General features: G+C 47.2%; 1 protein-coding gene and 1 pseudogene across 1 annotated transcript in view; one reads left to right on the top strand and one right to left on the bottom strand.

Moving 5' to 3' along the window:
* Nucleotides 1-19,230, bottom strand: part of NXNL2 (nucleoredoxin like 2) — a 214,508-nt gene that overhangs the window by 159,913 nt on the left and 35,365 nt on the right. The gene's annotated exons all lie outside the window — the stretch shown is intronic.
* Nucleotides 18,252-19,038, top strand: LOC109275343 (voltage-dependent anion-selective channel protein 1-like; annotated as a pseudogene).

Here is a 19,230-nt window from a genome sequence, read left to right as displayed (position 1 = left end):
CTCTCCCTCTCAAAAATAAACATTAAAAAAAAAAAGCAGCATTATGGTATAATCCATTATGCGCTGATTTAAAAATGTGTGTGTGTTTACACGTAAAGGGAAACTACCCTCACGTACCGCCCCTTGCCTTGTCTCTCACGTCGGGCTTATTAGACAACAGCCAGTTCCCAGTCATGCTGATCCCTCACAAACCACCCTCTCTGCACAGAGTGGACAGAAATTGTCCAGATACCATGTCACAACTGGACCTCCAGGACTGTTCTGGACAAGAAAACACTTCTGCAGTGAAGCCCCCAACCGCCACTGCAGTCTCATCTCGTGAAATCGTGTTTCTTTCCAGCATGTGCTTCCCTTTGGAGAAACAACTCTGTAAATGTTTAAAGCCGGCCCTGCTCTGCATGCTGGGTAAAACAGGATTGCACAGAAAGCCAATGCCAGGAAATGAAAAGTCAGTGCACTCTGAGAATGAGAACAGGGTGGAAACGCAGCTTCGCCCATGTTGAGATGCCCGGACGGCGCAAACCAGAGGGACTCGTGACCAGAAAGACAGAATGACAAGGGGGAGCATGTTGTCAGACGTGCACAGAAATGCAGTCGAGTGACAGGGAACGGCTAAGCTTGCCTGTGTCTTGTTTAAAGGGCCACAGACGCAGCTCGCTGCTAATTGCCCCCTTTGAAACCGCTCTTGGTGGCAAGGTGTTCAGGACCATCCCAGCCTGGGGACACACTTTGCTAATCCAGATCCTCACTGAATGTTCCGACTGTTACCTCATTTCAAAGTTACTTTAGTTTTAAAAGTTTGACTCCAGATCTTTAACTGTATCCAGAAGTGTTTAAATCTGCTCAATGTTTCTGGTATTAACTCTCCAAAGTTGAGGGAGATAGCCGCTGATAATATGTCTTTACAAAACTCTAAGAGAACAGCCGCTTACTTCTGGCTCCCACTTTGCACGGAGGACAGGCTACCTTTGAAGGACAGTCTGCCTGCCCCAACTCCACCAGGGCCAGCCTGGGATCAGGTTCTGGGGTTGGGGAGCTGGTTGTTGAGGGGGACAGGCTACCTTTGAAGGACAGTCTGCCTGCCCCCCCTCCACCAGGGCCAGCCTGGGATCAGGTTCTGGGGTTGGGGAGCTGGTTGTTGAGGGCTGGGTCAGCGGGGGAGGCATGGGTCCTGCGCCCCCTTCTAGGGCCCTCTGGTGTCCCCTGTATCAGGACAGGCAACGATCTTGGGATCCGCTCTTGGCAAATTGCAACGGCCCAACCCAGCGGTAGCTGCTGTGAGGACCCGCACCCCCGGGGGAGGAGCATGAGCTAGGCTGGGGGGAGGCTGCCCCCTGGTGGTTGGTCCAGCTCATTCCCTTCTTGGCACGTGGAACAAGGTGCCGGCATGCGATACCTGCGTTTATTGTAACTACCTGTGTCCCCGTGGAGGGTAGGCGTTGTTGCACGGCTGCTCACAGAGGTGTCCCGTGCACCTGGACACTGCTGGCTGATAGCGGGAGCTCAGTGAATGTTTGCTGGTCAAATGGTTCACTGGGACACAAATGTACTCCGGCCCCAGATGACCGGCTGAGGTACTGCCCCCAGGCTGGGCATCGATGTCCAATGTGCCCCGTGACCACGTGTGGTACCACAGGTGCTGCCCTGTGCTTCCAGGAAGATGCTGGGTAGGTCCTCCCCCAGAGGGCCCAGTCTGTCCTTCGAGTGACCATGAACCCCATTTATCCAGGCACACAAGACATATTTATTTCCCGGGCTGAGGCATCCTGCAGGGAGGTTCATTACATGGAGACATGAACAAACAACACGTGAATTCCCAGGGACTTCTCTTCTAGGTGTGCAGTGAACTCTTGCTGGATGGACATCATCTGAAACGCCAGAGAGCGGGTCAGACACTCTCCGGTCTTTGCCTTGGTTCAAACCAATGGATGCTTTGGCTGTATTGGGGCCATAACAGAACTCTGACCATTCAGGTAATGGACATCGCCCCAAGTGCACCTTTTGTTGGCCTGGCCACACACAGGTAAAATTAGATCCTGGAAACCAGAGTGCAGGGAGTGTCTGGTCAAGCCTCACCGGCCAGTTCTCACAACCTCCAGGCCCTCCTGCCGGCATCCATCCCCTGCAGAAGCGAGGGCCCATAAGACTCCAATTCCATGACCTCACATCCCCAGATACAAGACACACGACTCCTCCAGCTTCACCTTAGGGTCAAGGAGAACCTCCTGATCACCGGACCCGACATCCTCTCCTGTGGCCACGGCTTGGGCTGCACTGTTGCTCAGAGCCTGGACTGAGTCTGCCCTGCCTCCGCGGGCTTCACCCGCACCTGCAGGCTGACCCCTCTGCGGTTCAGGCAGAAGCCGACTCACCTCTGGCTCCACGGTCTCTCCATCCCCATCCCTACGGTTACTCTGGGAAACTACGAGATTTTTGTGCGCAACCGTTTTTCCATGGAAATTTCAGGAGTGGAATGTATGAATGAGCCATGCGTTGCTTATTGCCAAGGAGCCTGGGGGGACCCAAAACTCGGATCACAGGGTCTCCGACAGGTCGCCTCCTCCCCACGCCTCCTCCTGACACATTGTGGCTGTCTGCGAGGTCAGCCAACAGCCAGCAGACACGAATCCTCCTTCCGGAAATCCCACACCTGGTGCAACCTGAGCAGTCAGTGGTGCACACGGGAGCGTCAGCACCCTGCTGCCCCATCTGGGGACAGGTGTGGCGCCAAGGTCGTGGGGAAGAAGGGGGAGGGGAGAGGCAGACAGCCACCCGGTGTGCGGTCCCACTAGGAATCTGCCAGAGCTGGGCAGTGGAGCAGGAGCGGAGCTGGGGGTCCCTCCCAGGCTCCTGCTGAAGATTTCCACAGCGTATCTGACGAGCATCTCCAAGAACGAACCGGATGGGCTATCCACCCCACTTCACAGCAAGAGTCGTGGCATACCCCAGGAACGTAAACTTCGTTTCTTCTTCGTAAAAACGTATGGACGCATACGATGGTGCATCTTACATGTCAACTGGACTGGACTGCAGATGCCCAGGTACGTGGTTAAACACGATCTACGTTCACGGCGTGCCTGTCTGGTGCTTTGTAAATGGTCCACGCTACGATGCTCATCAAGACCCAAGATTTGAAAATCGTCAGGCTCTCCCCTACGCTGACTGAACCAGAAACCCTGGAGACTGGGCCCAGGAATGCTCGTCGTTGATTCTGAGGCTCACCGATTCCAGAGCTGTTGAACAGAGCCCTGGAGTGAGGTTTTTCATTCCCAGTGTTTTACAGGCACTCGTGGGCAGAAGACAGAGGCTGACGTCCTTGCCGGAACAAGTCAACAAACAGCCTCTCTGTCCAGGGCACTGCGTGCAATGCCCAGCCCTCTAGGGAGAAACGGTATTTATGAACACGCTCACCCTGTAAAAATAACACTCCCCTTACAGAGGGGTTTATGTGAACTCGGTGGTTCATCTCCTAGGATGCAAACTCTGTCTACACCTACTGTCTCAGGTCAGCCGTCTCTTCCCGACCCTCTCCGACTCCAGCACAAACCAGGTTCATCTCTCACTCAGAAATGTGCCCCAGTTTCCTGACTCAGTTTCCTGCCCCAGTTTCCTCCCCTTCGGAAGCCCCACCGAGCTGTTCTCCACCTTGAAGCCAGAGGCATCTTCCTGAAAATCTCAGTTGCTTAGAACAATCCTTGCTTTAAGGATTACTATTTCTCACAGTATAAAGATCAAAATTCCTAATAATTGTATGGAAGCGCAAAAGACCCCAAATAGCTAAAGAAATCTTGAGGACAAAGAGCAAAGCGGGAGGCATCACACTTCCTGATTCCAAACTGTACTACAAAGCTGTGGTAATCAAAACAGTTTGGTACTAGCCTAAAAACAGACGTGCATACCAATGGAGTGGAATCAAGAGCCCAGAAATACACCCATGCTCATATGGCCACTTAATCTATGACGAAGGAGCAAAAACATACAACGGGCAGGGACAATCCCTTCGGTAAATGGTGTTGGGGGAGACTGGACATCCACATGCATACAAATGAAACCAGACCCCTATTTATATCATAAACACAAAAGCCAACTAAAATGAATTAAATATTTGAACATAAGACCTAAAACCATAAAACTTCTAGAAGGAAATGTAGGAAGTAAGCCTCTTGACAATGATTTTTTGGATTCGACATCAAATACAAAAGCAACAAAAACAAAAATAAGCATGTGGGACCACATCAAACTTAAAAAGCTTCTGCACAGCAAAGGAAGCCATCAACAAAATTAAGAGGCCAACTACAGAATGGGAGAAGAGATCTGCAAATCATATATCTGAGAATGGGTTAATATCCAAAATGTATAAAGAACTCACATAACTCAATGGCAAAAAAAAAAAAATCTGATTTAAAACAGGTACTGAATAGACATTTTCTCCAAAGAAGACATCCAGATGGCCAACGGACACGTGAAAAGATGCTCAACATGACTCATCATCAGGGAGATGCAATTCAAAACCACGATGAGATACCACCTCACACCTGTCAGAACGGCTAACATTAACAACTCAGGAGACAACAGATGCTGGCGAGGACGTGGAGAAAAAGGGACCGTCCTGCACTGTTGGTGGGAATGCAAACTGGTGCAGCCGCTCAGGAGAATAGTTTGGAAATTCCTCAGAAAGTTAAAAATAGAACTACCCCACATCCAGTAACCCCATTCTGGGTACAACCCACAGGAAGTGAAAACAGGATCTGGAGGGGAACCTGCGCTCTATGTACTTGCAGCCACCGTCCAATGCGGGAACAGCCTAAGTTTCATCCACGGACAAATGAAAAGACAAAGGAGCAGCGGTGGGGGGAGCCGCCAAGTGCGGGCAGCCGCGGGGAGGAGTGTGGATTTGATCCAGAGGGCACAGGGAGCCTCACGGACGGTCCAGCTGGGACTGTCCTTCTCAGCCTTGGTCTCCACTCCAGGCACCAGCCCGCGGGGTGCTCCTCCTACCCCCACCTGGACTCAGGCTCCCGTGACGCCAGTTCTAGACCAGGATGGGGGTCCGCAGGAGCAGCCGACCAGGACAAGCTCTGGGCTCTATGCCTGGGGCGGGGAGATCTGTCGCACTCCTGGGGCGTGATGGTGCATCTTATACGTCAACTGGACTGGACCGCGGATGCCCAGGTACGTGGTTAAACGTGATGCCCACCCCCGGGCGGTTCACACCTGAATCTGCACTGAGCAAAGCGGTGAGGGTGGGCCTCGTCCAGTGCACTGAGGCATAAATACGGCAGAAAGGGGAGTGACCCCTCTCCTCCTGGCTGCTGAGCGGGACCCGGTCTCTCTGCCCCAGGATCAGAATCTGCACCTGCTGTGCTCACACTCTAGGGCCTCCCGCTCGGGTTCCGACCCACACCACCAGCTCCCGGGTCTGGGGCTGCAGGTCTCCACAGCCACACAAGCCATTCCTTACAGTGCATGCACAAGTACACACACAGGAACACACACGCACACCACACATATACACACGCACATTCCCAGTTGCTCACGTGTTTTTTCCCCGTCTCCCCACTGCTCCTTCTTCCTTTCTAAAGGGGAGCACCTACAGAGGAGGGCATGCCAGGTTCCCTCTGCCCAGCCCTGCCTCCCGGCCACTCCTGCCCTCCGAGACCCACCCCTTCTCTGAGGCTGAGCTCCCGGCCCTGCCATGCCTCTCGCCAGCAGCTGAGGTGGGCACACGTCTCTCCTCTCCGCACGGGGAGTCAGCGATGCCTGAGGTCCCACGCCCCACCTGACCCCATTGCCCTTCCCCGACTATCGGGACTCCAAGCTACTTTGTGTCCAGGCACCTTCTGCTCCCTCCTGGAAGGGCCTGATGAGCAAGGGAGCCTCAGCTCTCTGAGAGCTCAGAGTGGGTGCCTGTCGTTCAAGACGCTGAATTCATACCCCACTTTGTTTCAGAGTCATACAGATGTAAATGCATGCATGATACTAAGCATATATATGCACGTGCAGACACAGGCTTAGAAAAGTGATCGGGAGGACATTCACTACCATGTCTGGGTAGTACGTTCGCAGGTGACTTCTTAGTATCCTGCATTATCCAGTTTGGGTACGAGCAGTAGGCAGCAGTTTTAGAACACAGAAAGACAGGATACAGAAAGTGCTTGTAACTTTAATTTGTATTTAAAGAAAATCATGTCGTATTTTGAAACCTGACTTTAGGGAAAACTTTGGCCGTGCCATCGTCTTCATTCCATAAAGGTTCAGTGACAGGGCAACGACCATAAAAATGCGCCTGTGTCCAAACAATGTCTGGGCAGTTGGTATCACAAGCTGGTACTTCTCCAAAACATTTCTCAAAACTGTGCTGAGGGCCAGGGTGAAAAGAAAATGTGGCTCTTTTAGAGGACTCTTTTTCCAAATAAAGGCTTTGATTTATAAAAAGGATATTATAAGACTTCACATCATCATTTTGAGCAGCAGTCGGTTTCTTGACAAATATACCTCCCGGGAGAAGAGTTTTGCCTTATAATCAACCCAGAAAGTAACAGCACGTGAAAGACAGAGCCACAGTGATAAGCAGGCAAGCGGTGCGGGGACGTGGTTTCAGGTCCACCCGGTGGACATGGCAGGAGTGGGTGAGGCGCCGAGATGGGGAAATGTCCACACGGAGGCCACGTCTCCCAGCCGTGCACGACTTTGGGGGTGTGTCGAAACCGGTCCCGGAACTCAGTGAGGCTGCCCGCAAGGCTGACCCGTTCCAAGGCCGTGCACGCTGCTCCAGGACAGGCTTCTGTCTGGGCACATGGAGGGCGGCATCCACGCCCAGACTCCTGCGCTGCCCCCTTCTGGGGGCTCTGTGAAGTCACAGCTGTTTTCCTAATCACTTTCTCCCTCTCGCTCTCTTATGTGTACAGGGGAACTCTCCAGAGGTCACACGACGAGGGGTATCACGACAGAGGCCACACAATGAGGGGTATCACGACAGAGGTCACACGACGGGGAGTATCACTGAAGGCAGAAGGAGATTCTTAACGAACAGGCACTGAAGGACCTTTAATAGGCAGGCGTTAAAAATATTTGCAAATGTAAAATGATGTCCCTCTTTCTCACTAAATTTTTTTATTTTTATTAAATTAGTTATTTTTGTTAAAAGATGTCATCTATTTTAGCACGTGATAGTTTATTATTCTTATTTATACATAAGTTAATATACATCCATTCCTTTAATTTTTAAAATGACAAATATCTATAGCCATAACCTGCACGAACAAAAATCGGTGGGACCCTCGATAATCTTCATGAACAGAAAACTGGCCTGACACCAAACCTTTGAGTACCACTCTCAGGAGGAGTACCAACTTTGAGTACTGCCCTTAGCAGGAGTAACGACAAAGTGATTTGTAGTGGGCTTGTTTTACCTGGCCCTGAGTGGGCGAGGTGTTGGGGGACAGGTGTGGTGGCTTCCCAGGGAGGCGACGGCCAGGCCCGACCTCTCCCAGAAGCCCCCTCTCCCGCACATTTCTGGTCAGGGCGCAGCAGACAGGCCCGCCTGCAGCAGCCGCGTGTCCCTCACTCACGGCCCTCGCCTGGTGGCTCACCCCACGGGCACCCACTGCTGCCCTCTCCCCCCACACCCCGTCAGCAGGCCTGACTCCTGTGCCAGAGGCGTGTGTCCAGCTCGCCGATGAAAGGCCCTGACCTCCAGCTGCACGTCCCGTGAACTGCAGGCTCCAGCCCGACACAGAGACAGCCGCCTCGGCCCACAGCCCCACAGCCACACCGGTCCCCGTAACAGCCACTCCTTGGGCCACCCCAGGGCGGCAACCAGGACCCGGCTCAGGGCGGGAAGAAAAGCATGCGCAGACACAGGAAGGCGTGGATGGAGGTCCCCCGGGAAGACAGGATGACCTCCTCACAGTGAGATTATGCCTTTTCGATTTGGGCTTCTGAAGTCGCCTATCCCTCCAAAGGCTGAGGGTCGCACGCGGGGCCGTGTCGCTCAGGAGAGGTGCGAGGAAGGACTCATTTGAAACCATGGCTCTGGCCTTCACGCCCGGAAACACGCCCGCTGGCGGGTCACGCAAGTTGGGGAGAGGGTGCTTGTGGGGTTGCTCTGGGCATCTGTGCAGGACACGCGGCCTCGGTGGGGAAGAAAGCTTCACGTGCACGTCTACGACGTCTATGCTCTGCCTTCCAGCCACTCCCTCCTTTGCTTTCACTTACCCTCCATGTGACCAGCACGGATTCTGTGGGCAAATGCATACACGTTTCTATTTGAGGAACGTACTAGTTACGTATCGCAGCATAACAACTTACCCCAGAACAGAGTGGCCGAAACCAGATGCTAGCAACTCACAAAGTCGTCTCTGAGAGTCAGGAGTCTTGGAATGACTCAGCGGGGTCTCTTTGACTTAGGGTCTCTCGGCCAGGGCTGCGGTCTGGAATGTCTACTTCTAGGAAACAGCTACTCCGAAGTTCAATCAGATGGCTACCAGCCAGAGGCCTCATCATGTGGAATTCTCCACAGAATAGCAGATGGTGACAAGGTGGCTGGCTTTCCCAGAGTAAGTGATCACCAGTGATCTTTTATAGCCTAATCTCAAGTGATACGACATCACTCCTGCCACATCCTACTGGCCACATAGAACAATACACTATACAACCGTGTGATGACAAGCACGCAGGGCACGAATCCCACAAGGCGGGATCCCTGGGGACCATCACAGAGGCAGCTATTACAGGGAATCCATCACCTTATGGCCTGGGGACAGACTGGACAGTGAGGGCATCATCTTCAAGCAAAACAAGTAATTACCCTTTATATTCACACATTAATGACTTCCTTCACTTGATTTTCATGGGAAAAATACTGTGACATCAGCAAGGGAATATTATCATTTCTATTTTGCAGATAAGGAAAATAAAGCAAAAGAGATCTTTGGCTTGCCCAAAGTCATCAGGCGACGATGCACCAACTGGGTCTAGAACTCTCAGCCGACTGGGTTTCCCCCTCTGCTTCCCCATCACAGAGCGAGGCAACAAGAGGCCAGGACACAGCCCCCTCCCACGGAAAAGGAAGAAGAATGGCCAGCAGGCAGCGGATAGGGAAGGAGAGCTCCTACACTGCAGTGAGCAGTTTTCAAACAATGCCCGCTCTCCCTGCCCCAACAAGGGGAAAATGGTGCCATCTTTGACCACTTCATGTGTGCACACAAATATTGGACAGAATTTTCCCAATTTTGAATTTTTATCCTAAAAACTTTTCCTAAAATCTGCAACCTGGTGTCAACTGTCCAGCAAGAGCTGGCAGCAAATGACAGAAAAGCCAGACCCAGCGTGCCTGGGTGGCTCAGTCGGTTAAGCATCCAACTTCGGCTCAGGTCATGATCTCACAGCTTGTGAGTTCAAGCCCGGCGTTGGGCTCTGTGCTGATGGCTCAGAGCCTGGAGCCTGCTTCAGATTCATTCATTCATTCATTCTCTCCCTCTCTCTCTCTCTCTCTCTCTCTCTCTCTCTCAAAAATAAATAAACATTAGAAAAAGAAAGAAAGAAAGAAACACCAGACCTAGCATGATATTTAGTCAAATGCCTTGTGAGTATTTTGTGATGTGCTTGAGATCACTCCATGTTATACAAATGCATATTCCTGTATATTTGACTAAACACACTGGTGTTTCCAGCGGTTCCCCAAGGAGTCCAAGACCCTCCAGAGGTCCGCTTCTTGAACAAGGTCACTACCACTGAAGATGAGACCCAACCCAGCTTGACACCTCTCCTGCATAATAAGATGCTGGTCTGTGGCTTCCTTGAAAACATTGTTGGGAGAAATTTAAGACATTCTTCCCCAGAAGAATACAGATTGGGGAAACATCTGCCCAGCACCCCCCCTCCCCAAGCCAGCTTAACTTTCTCTCCTCTCAGTGAGCCAATGAGGAAGGGGACGATCCTCTTGCCACCTGGGGATCCGTTATCTTCCTCTCTGAGGTGTCACGTGAGCCTGGCATCAGCAACCCCTACGGGCTATCAGCTCCTCCAGGACAGGAATCCTGCATCCTTAGCTCCACACAACAGCTAGGCATGGAAGTAACTCCTCGTTCGGAAGTCTCTGGAAGCCTGAGCCCACTTCCCAAGCTTTCTCATTACGGCCTTTCTCAGTCAGGATTCCACAATACAATTAGCCTACAGACACGTGGTCTGAAGGGACTATTTTCTCAATTTTCCCAAGAATTCTCCGTAGCTAGGGTCACTGTAGAAGGGGAAGAGGTAAAGCTAATTTACGGCGTATGTTGGTTGACTTGGGGAAATGGGCTTTATTCTAGCAAGCACCCTTGTTGAGAAGAGTCCACTGAGGTTTCCCAGCTAACCTGGCTTGTGGTAGGAGCCCACAGGGTGGGTGGGGGTCTCGGCTCTGCCTGGGAAGGACCATCGAGCCACACTCAAGCCCCCACGGTGAGCACAAAACCTAAACTCCACAAGCACGGAAAGTGAATCCATGCTCGCCAAAGACTAGGGGTAAAGGGGTGGGGAGGACTGCATGTGGCCACAAGGGACTCTTCTGAGGCGGTGGAAATGTTCTAAAATTGGGTAATAGTGGTGATAGTTGCACAACTCTATAAATAAACTAAAACTCACTGGAGCATACAGTTAAAACGAGTGAAAATTTATGGTATGTGAATTCTATCTTAAAAAAGCATTGTAAAAAAGAATCTATTTACCCATAAATATCTACTGTAGGGACACTAAGCAAACAGATGTGAAAGGAAAGAGCTCAGGATGAAGTGAACCACAGACTGACTTAGCGCCAGAGTCACACCATTGCCAAGAACAAAGATGGTGAACACAGTCACGTAGTAAAGAGAGACTTTTTTAATGTTCCCTCTTCAGTGGTTTCCTCCCCACATCCTATAAACGTGTTCAATTAAAAACAAACAAAAAACTTCTCTCAAAACTACTCACCCTCCTAGGCACCGCATACCTACTTCCAGTCACGGCCAAGCTTCTCAACGTCTCTGTTTTCAATTCCTACTGATCCATGAGTTCATTTATGCAACGAGTATGTAGCAAACGTCTATCCTGTGACCAAACGTTTGCTCAGTACGTAAAGTAATAAAATACAGAACATATTCTCTCTTAAGAAACTCATTCCTGAGTGATGAAAGCAAAAATTGTTAGGGTAAGGAACTCCACAAATCCACATCTGCATAAAAATCAATGGAACAAAAAAGAGGCAGAATAAACTCCTTTGGAACTCTGGAATCTGCCCCAAACCTTGTGGTAACCTGGGGGACATTCATTCCAGAAAAATGCCTGAATATCTGTAAGCAACATTTCAACTTACCCTAGCCCCGCAGGGTAAGTACCGCAGGACTCAAATGAGTGTTAGCCTTTAAAATAACAGAGGGGCGGCTGGGTGGCTCAGTCAGTTGGGCGGCCGACTTCGTCTCAGGTCATGATCTTGCAGTCTGTGAGTTTGAGCCCCGCATCAGGCTCCATGCTGACGGCTTGGAGCCTGGAGCCTGCTTCAGATTCTGTGTCTCCCTCTGTCTCTGCCCCTTCCCCATTCGCATTCTGTCTCTCTCTTTCAAAGGTGAATAAATCTTTTAAAAAAACAATAATTTTTTAAAAAATAAAATAAAATAACAGAGTACATCCTGGGATGGGCACCAGAGGGGCAGAATGGACCTTACTTGAAAAGAATTGCCATTATTTGATCTGTTTGGAGATTTCTTGGAAGACATGCTCAGAGGGCTTGGGTTTCCGGCCTAATGATAAAGCTGCTATCTGGGAGTCACTTGTTGAAAACCTTTCCAGGCATATGTTTTAGTCACTGATGCATGAGGCAGTGGCTAATGGATCACAAATACATCGGCCAAAACGGCAGGGCAGAAAGACTAGGGAATAAGGAGCTTTGGGGAATAAGGGCTGTGAAAAGCTCCCACATATTTCTGGGACTCTAGAAGACCACATGCATGCCCAAGGCTACATACAGGCTCAGGAGAGATTGTAAGCTCTCACCTGTGGCTGACCCTGAGGCTCTGGGAAAGCTAAGTGTTGAAGCTATGCCCCAACACCAGCCCCTCAGCAAACACTGGGAGTTGGGGGGGTTGTTTGTTTTTTTGTCCTGGTCATTTAAAGAATCTCTGCTAAATCATTAGCTGACCACTAAGCTAACGGGGCAGACAGTTCAGTGGCCATACGTGACAAAGAATACAGATTTACAAAATTCATTCAGAAAAGTCACTAAACAAACAACCACTACCCACTACTACAATAAGAAGCAAGAACAACAAACCTGGGGAAGGGGGAGAGTGCAAAGCTGTCACGCTATAATATACAAAATGTAAAGTTTTCAACAAAAAATTATGAGGCATGCCAAGAAACAAGAAAGTATGGCCCATACACAGAGGGACAGGAATCAGTCAATAAGAACTCACTGAAAAAGTCCAGATGTTGGACCTACTATTACTAGCATAAAATCAGCTATTTTAAATATGCTCAAAGAGATAAAGGAAACACTGTGTGATAAAAACTAGAGTATGGGAATGATGGCCCATCAAATAAAGACTATCAATAAAGAGAAAGAAATTATGAAAAGAAGCCAACTGGAAATTCTGGAGCTAAAAAGTACGATAACTGAAATGAGAGATTCAGTAAAAGAGTTTCATAGCAGATTTGAATAGGCAAAAGAACGAATCCGTAAATTTGAAGATAAGAAAGACAATTAGGCATATCCAGTCTGAGGAACAGAAAAAAATGAAAGAATGAATACAAATTAACAAAACCTCAGCTATTTGGGGGACACCATCAGGCACACCAGTATATGTCTATTGAGACTCAGAAGGAGGGGAAAGAGAGAGAGGTCAAAAGTTTATCGTGAGAAACAATAGCTGAAAATTTCCCAAATTTGATAAAAGACATGAATCTATCTACCAATTTGCTCAACAAGACCCAAACAGGATAAATTCAAAGACAGCCACACCAGATATACCATAAAACCAGAGACAGAGACTCCTGAAGCATGAGAGGACAGACTCATCACGGGTAAAACATCCTCAATAAGGAAGGTTAACAGCTGATGTATCATCAGAAAGCAGAAAGGCCATGGGATAGTGAGATAATGTACTCAAAGTACTGGAATTTAAACACTGAAAAGCAAGAATTCTGTATCCAGCCAAACTGTCCTTCAGAAGTGCAGGAGAAGATTTCTGGTTTCTGATGAACCTAGAAGCCATCATTCCTATCTTCACAAGAAGAAACTGAAAATCAACAACTATTCTTGGGCCCATCAGAGAATTGAGGTCATGGGGCAAAGCACTGCTCAAAAAGTTTGGGGAGATGGGCAGGAGCCATACCAGGTTCCCAAGATGGGAGAAAAATCACCTCCTGCTTATGGCAGGATGAAGAGAAAGTAGCAATTCTGAAACACATCCAGGTACCTGTACTTTTACAGCCTGTCCTGGGAAGAAACTATTTCACCAAAGCCTAACTTATTGGATTTTCCAAAGCCTATCACCTGGGGGAAAGAAAACACACAACCACAGCCACCTCTAGCCTTCCACAGAGGAACGGGAATACCCAAACTGTGGGGGTAAGCTTAGGAATCCCCTGGGCTTACACCAATGAGTTAACAAGGCATAAAGACATACAAAGTCATAAATGCTCACACCCGAGTTTGGGTAAACCAGATTGGCAGTCCAAGAATAGGGCAAAGACACCCCAAGAATAGGGAGGCACAAAGGTGCCAGGAATAGGGAGGTGCAAAGGCACCCCCAAATAGGGAGGGGGTGCTAAGCCCCCAAAAATAGAGAGAGAGAGAGAGGCAAAGGCCTGAAATAGAAACGGCACAAAGGTGCCCAATACACAGGAATAACAAGATTAGATATTCAGGGTGAAAGTACCCCAAATGTAGTACTATAGCAGAAAGCTGCTTTTATAGGAGAACAGGGCCAGGTTAGGTAAATTGGTGAATTGGACTTTGGACCACTGCGCTGCAGGCAAAGCAGCCCAGAGTGGAGATGGTTAACAAAAGAAAAGGTGGCTTATTAACCCTGAGGTTATTTCCCCTATCTGTCTCATCCCCTAGGCTGGCAAAGATAAACAGGCACAGTGCCTTCTGTCTGCTGTTAACAACCATCTACCCATCTGCCCGGCACCTGGATTTGTTTCACATTGACCCAAACCCCAAACACTGTATATCTTCAAAATCCTCTTTCCCCCCTCATATCCACAAGTTAATGTTCCTAGTTTACTTGCCTCTTTGTACATGCCCATCACGTTTGCAAGACTTCTGATCTGAATAAATATGGAGCAAGGACCCTTATTCAGGGCTCTTGTCTTTTTCCCGGACATGAGCCATCTCTTGTTTTAATCCTGCATCTGCTCTTTTGCTAGACAAGAGAACTTTAGACTTAGAGTCTATGACACCAAATCAGTTACTTTTAGCCTGTCACATCCAAGAGGGTAAAAACCCAAGGAACACTTGTAGAAGTCATGGCCCAGGGGGGCACAGGCTCACTAAAAGACTGGGGTCTAGTCATAGGATTATAAAATGTTTCCCTTGTATAAGAACCAAAGAATACAATGGGAAGAATTGCATCTTTTAGATTTTATTTAAAAAGGGTCTCTAGGGGCCCCTGGGTGGCTCAATCGGTTGAGTGTCCAATTTTGGCTCAGGTCATGATCTCACGGCTCATGAGTGTGAGCCCCGCATCAGGCTCTGTGCTGACAGCTCACAGCCCGGAGCCTGCTTGAGATTCTGTGTCTCCCTCTCCCTCTGCTCCTCCCCCACTTGCACTTTCTCTCTCCCAAAAATAAATAAACGTTTTAAAAATAATAATAAATTAAAAATAAATAAATATACAAATAAAGAGTCTCTAGGGAAACCAAAATACACAGGGGAGACAACAACAAGGACACAGAGGAACCATCAGCCTCTCACAGCTACAGCCACAGCACCCAGGAAGCACAGCCTGGCTCCAAGTCAGATAAGCTCCACACCAAACGCCCATTTACTGCAATTCCTTTCACCTGGGAAAACATGTCCAGCTTTCCACAAAAAATTACAAGGCACACGAAAGAGCAAAACAGAGCAGGTGTCAGAACCAGACTCAGATGTGGAAGAGATGTTGGAACGAGCAGACTGGGAGTTCAAAACCACAGCTGATGCATGTAGAGTTCTAATGAAAATGGTGAACAACAAGCAAGAACAAATGGGCAATGAAAGTAGAGATGAAAACTATAAGAAAGAGTTTTTTTAAAATAGTAGAAATCAAAAACACTATAAAAACAGTTAATCCACAGATCAGGGTGGCTAATGAAGGAGGAAACAACAATAAACTTGAAGAAATGCCAATAGGGAGTTCCAAAACTGCAATGCAAAAAGGAAAAAAAAAAACCTAATAACAGGATGGAATGGCCTATCCAAGATCTGTGGGATAATTACAAGAGGTAAACCATACCTGTGATGGAAACACCAGAAGAGGAGAACGGGAGCAAGGAAGAACAGAAAAAATACTGAAGCCTTGGTGACAGAATTCTCCAAAATTAAGGACAGACACCAAACCACAAATCCAGAAAGCTAACAGTCCATCAAGCAGGATATATACCTTAAAAAATCGACACCTAGGCATATCATATTCAAACTGCAGAAAGTCAAAGACAAAGAAAAAATCTTGGAAGAAGCTGAAAGGAGGTGGGGGAACACCTTACACACAGAAAAGCAAGAGAAAGAATGACACTGGACTTCCCTTCAGAAACCATGCAAGCGATAGAGAGGAGTAAAATATTTAAAGGGTTAAAGAAAAAACACACCAACCTAGAATTCTGTATTCAGCAAAACTATCCTTCAAAAATAAAGGAGAAATAAGGATCTTCTCAGACAAACAAAACTTGAGGGAATTTGGTAGCAATAGACCTGCCTTGCAAGAAGCATTAAAAGAGGATCATCAGAAAAAAAGAAAAATATAGGTCAGAAGCTCAGATCTACATAAAGAAAGGAAGAGTGTTACAGAAAATATAAATGAAGGTAAAAATATAATATTTTATTTTTCTTATTCTTAATTGATGTAAGAGAGTACAGTTTGTTCAAAATAATGATAGCAGCACCAAATTTGGTGACTATAGTTTGCTGCTCAGTGAAATGAATGGCAGAAATGTTATAAAGGATGGGGGGAGGGGGTGGAAGACTCCGTGTAAGATCCTTGCACTACTCATGAAATAGCAGTCTTATCTGACAGTCGATGTGGCTTAGTTGTAAACGTATATTGAAAACTCAAGGGCAACCACTAAGAAAAGTAATAAAAGAAGAACAATTGATATGCTGAGAAGGACAATTAAATCATATAAGTGTTCCATTAAAACTAGAGAATGCAGGAAAAAAGTGGAAGACAAAGGAACAAAGAGCAAAAGCAACAAATGAAAACAAATATGGTCAATATTAATCAAACTATATAAATTATCCTTTCTAAAAAAATTTTTTAACGTTTGTTTTTGAGAAAGAGAGAGACAGAGTGTGGGGGAGGGGTGGCAGGGGCAGAGAGAGAGGAAGACACAGAATGTGAAGCAGGTTCCAGGCTCCGAGCTGTCAGCACAGAGCCCGATGCAGGGCTTGAACCCATGAACCGGGAGATCATGACCTGAGCCAAAGTCGGACTCTCAACCAACTGAGCCACCCAGGTGCCCCATAAATTACTCTTTTAAACATCAACGGTCAAAACATACAAAAAAAAAAATACAGAGGCTATTGAATTGGATTAAAAAATAAGGCCCAACTACATGCTGTCTACAAGAAACCTATTCTAAATACAAAGACACAGATAAAATAAAAGTGAAGGGGTGGATAAAGATAAACCATGCTAACACTCACCGAAAGAAAACTGGAGTAGTAATAATTTCAAACAAAGCAGACATCAGAGCAAGTCAAATTATCAGGATAAAGAAGGGCATTCATTCTATGATGACCAAGTGGTCAATTCTCCAAGAAGACACAATAATCTTTAATGTGTGTGTACCTAAAAACAGAGAGTCAAAATACATGAAGCAGAAACTAATAGAACTAAAATAAATGAATGAGTCCACTATTGATTTTTGAGACACCTGCATGCCGCTGTCAGTAATGGACAGATCAGTGGGCAAAAAACCAATGAGGACATGGTTGAACTGAACAACACCATCAATCAACTGTATCTAACTGACATTTAAAGAATTCTTTACCAACAGCAGAATATATATCCCTCTCAGGCTCACATAGAACATGCACCAAGACAGACCACATTCTGAGTCATGAAACACACACGTTTGCTTTCTGACTGCAGTGGAACAAACTAGAAATCAGTAACAGAAGGAGAGCTGGAAAATCCCCAAATGCTTGGTGATGAAAAAACTCAGTGACACATGGGTCATAGCAGTGTCAAGACAAATTCTTTTTAATATTTTCAACTAAGTAAAATACAACTTATCAAAATTTGTAGGATGTAGGGAAAATAGTGCTTGGAGGAAAGTTTATATTGTTGAAAGCATACGCTAGAAAAGATGAAAGTTCTAAATCAATCATCTAAGCTTCCACCTTAGAAAACTGGAAAGAGAAGAGAAAATTAAATCCAAAGTAATAAAGAAGAAGAGGAATTACAAAATTACAGCAAAAATTTATGAAATTGAACAGAGACAATCAACAAAGAAAGTCAACGAAACCAAAAGCTGGTTGTTGTTTTTTTTTAAATACCTAATACTTTTTTAAAAATTTATTTTTGAGAAAGGGAGAGACAGAGCGCAAGCAAGGGAGGGGCAGAGAGCGAGAGAGTGGAGGCACAGAATCCGAAGCAGGTTCCAGGCTCCGAGCTGTTGGCACAGAACCTGACGTGGGGCTTGAACTCACAAGCTGTGAGATCATGACCTGAGCTGAAGTTGGACACTTAACCGACTGAGCCACCCAGGTGCTCCAAAAGCTAATTCTTTGAAAAGATTGATAAAATTGACAAACTTCTAGCCAAGCTACTTAAAAAAAAAAAAAGCAAAGACACAAATTACTATTATCAAAAATAAAAGAAGGGCCACCACTACTGATCCTGTGGACGTTAAAAGGATGACAAAGGAATACTATAAACAACTCTATGGCCCTGAATTTAATCTCCCATATAAATGCATCAAATTCCTTAAAAGACAATTTATAAAACTCACACAAGAAAAACAGAGAGGCACTGAAGCCCCGCCCCCTGCCACCCCAGCTGCCCATAAGCAAAAGACGGCTGTGCCTCCCGTGTATGCACGTCTTGGCAAATCTGCCAGGATCGTCTTCACCAAGGGCTATGGATTTACCTTTAAAAAAAAAAAAACAGATCTGAAAACAAAATCTGAGAATGGTCTGGAATCTACCGGCTCAGGCTCAGCCAACCCTGAGGCCACCGAAGTGACAGGCAATCTGGAAACCAAGTACAGATGGACTAAATATGGTCTGACATTTGTGGAGAGATGGAATCTGACCACACGCTAGGCACCAACATTACTGTGGGAGATCACCTACACTGGGCGGAGGCGGTGGAGATGATAAATTTGAGGCAGGATACAGGCAGGAGCACATCAGCCTGGATTTCGACATCACCAGGCCTTCAATCCAGGGTGCTGTGTGCTGAGTTACCAGGGTTGGCTGGCTGGCCATAAGACAAATCTTGAGACCATAAATTCCCAAGAGACCCAGAGAAACTTTGCAGTTGGCTACAGGACTGAAGAATTCCAGCCTCGCATCAATGTTAATGACAGGACAGGGTCTGGAGGCTCTGTTTGCCAGAAGGTGAACAAGAAGTTGGAAAAGTCTGCCAGTCTCAGTTGGACAGCAGGAAACAGTGACACTCACTTTGGAATACCAGCCAAGTATCAGATCGACCCTGAAACCTGCTTCCTGGCGAAAGGGAATGGCTCCAGCCTGATGGGTCCAGGGTACATCCAGATTGTGAAGCCGGGTATCAAACCAATGTCGTCAGCTCTGCCAGACAGCAAGAACATCAATGCCAGGGCCACCAGCTTGGTCTGGGACTGGAACTTCCAGCATAAATGAATACCATACAATTGTTTGATTTAAAATTATTTTGCAGCATAGCTAACTTCGGAACTTAGCGTGCCTTTCAATATTGCACATCTGGATGCGATTTTGCTGAACACCATGTTAGACCTCCAAGTTAAAGATGATTCAGCTTGAAGGTGTTACCATTTCAAAGGTACATAAGAAATCTGATTCCAAAAACA

The sequence above is a fragment of the Panthera pardus genome, unplaced genomic scaffold, assembly GCF_024362965.1.
Source record: "Panthera pardus isolate Hobbes unplaced genomic scaffold, ASM2436296v1 HiC_scaffold_20, whole genome shotgun sequence".
NCBI classification, from domain to species: Eukaryota; Metazoa; Chordata; class Mammalia; order Carnivora; family Felidae; genus Panthera; species Panthera pardus.
Note: the sequence above shows the minus strand (reverse complement) of the source record. Positions and strands in the feature narration are given on the sequence as shown.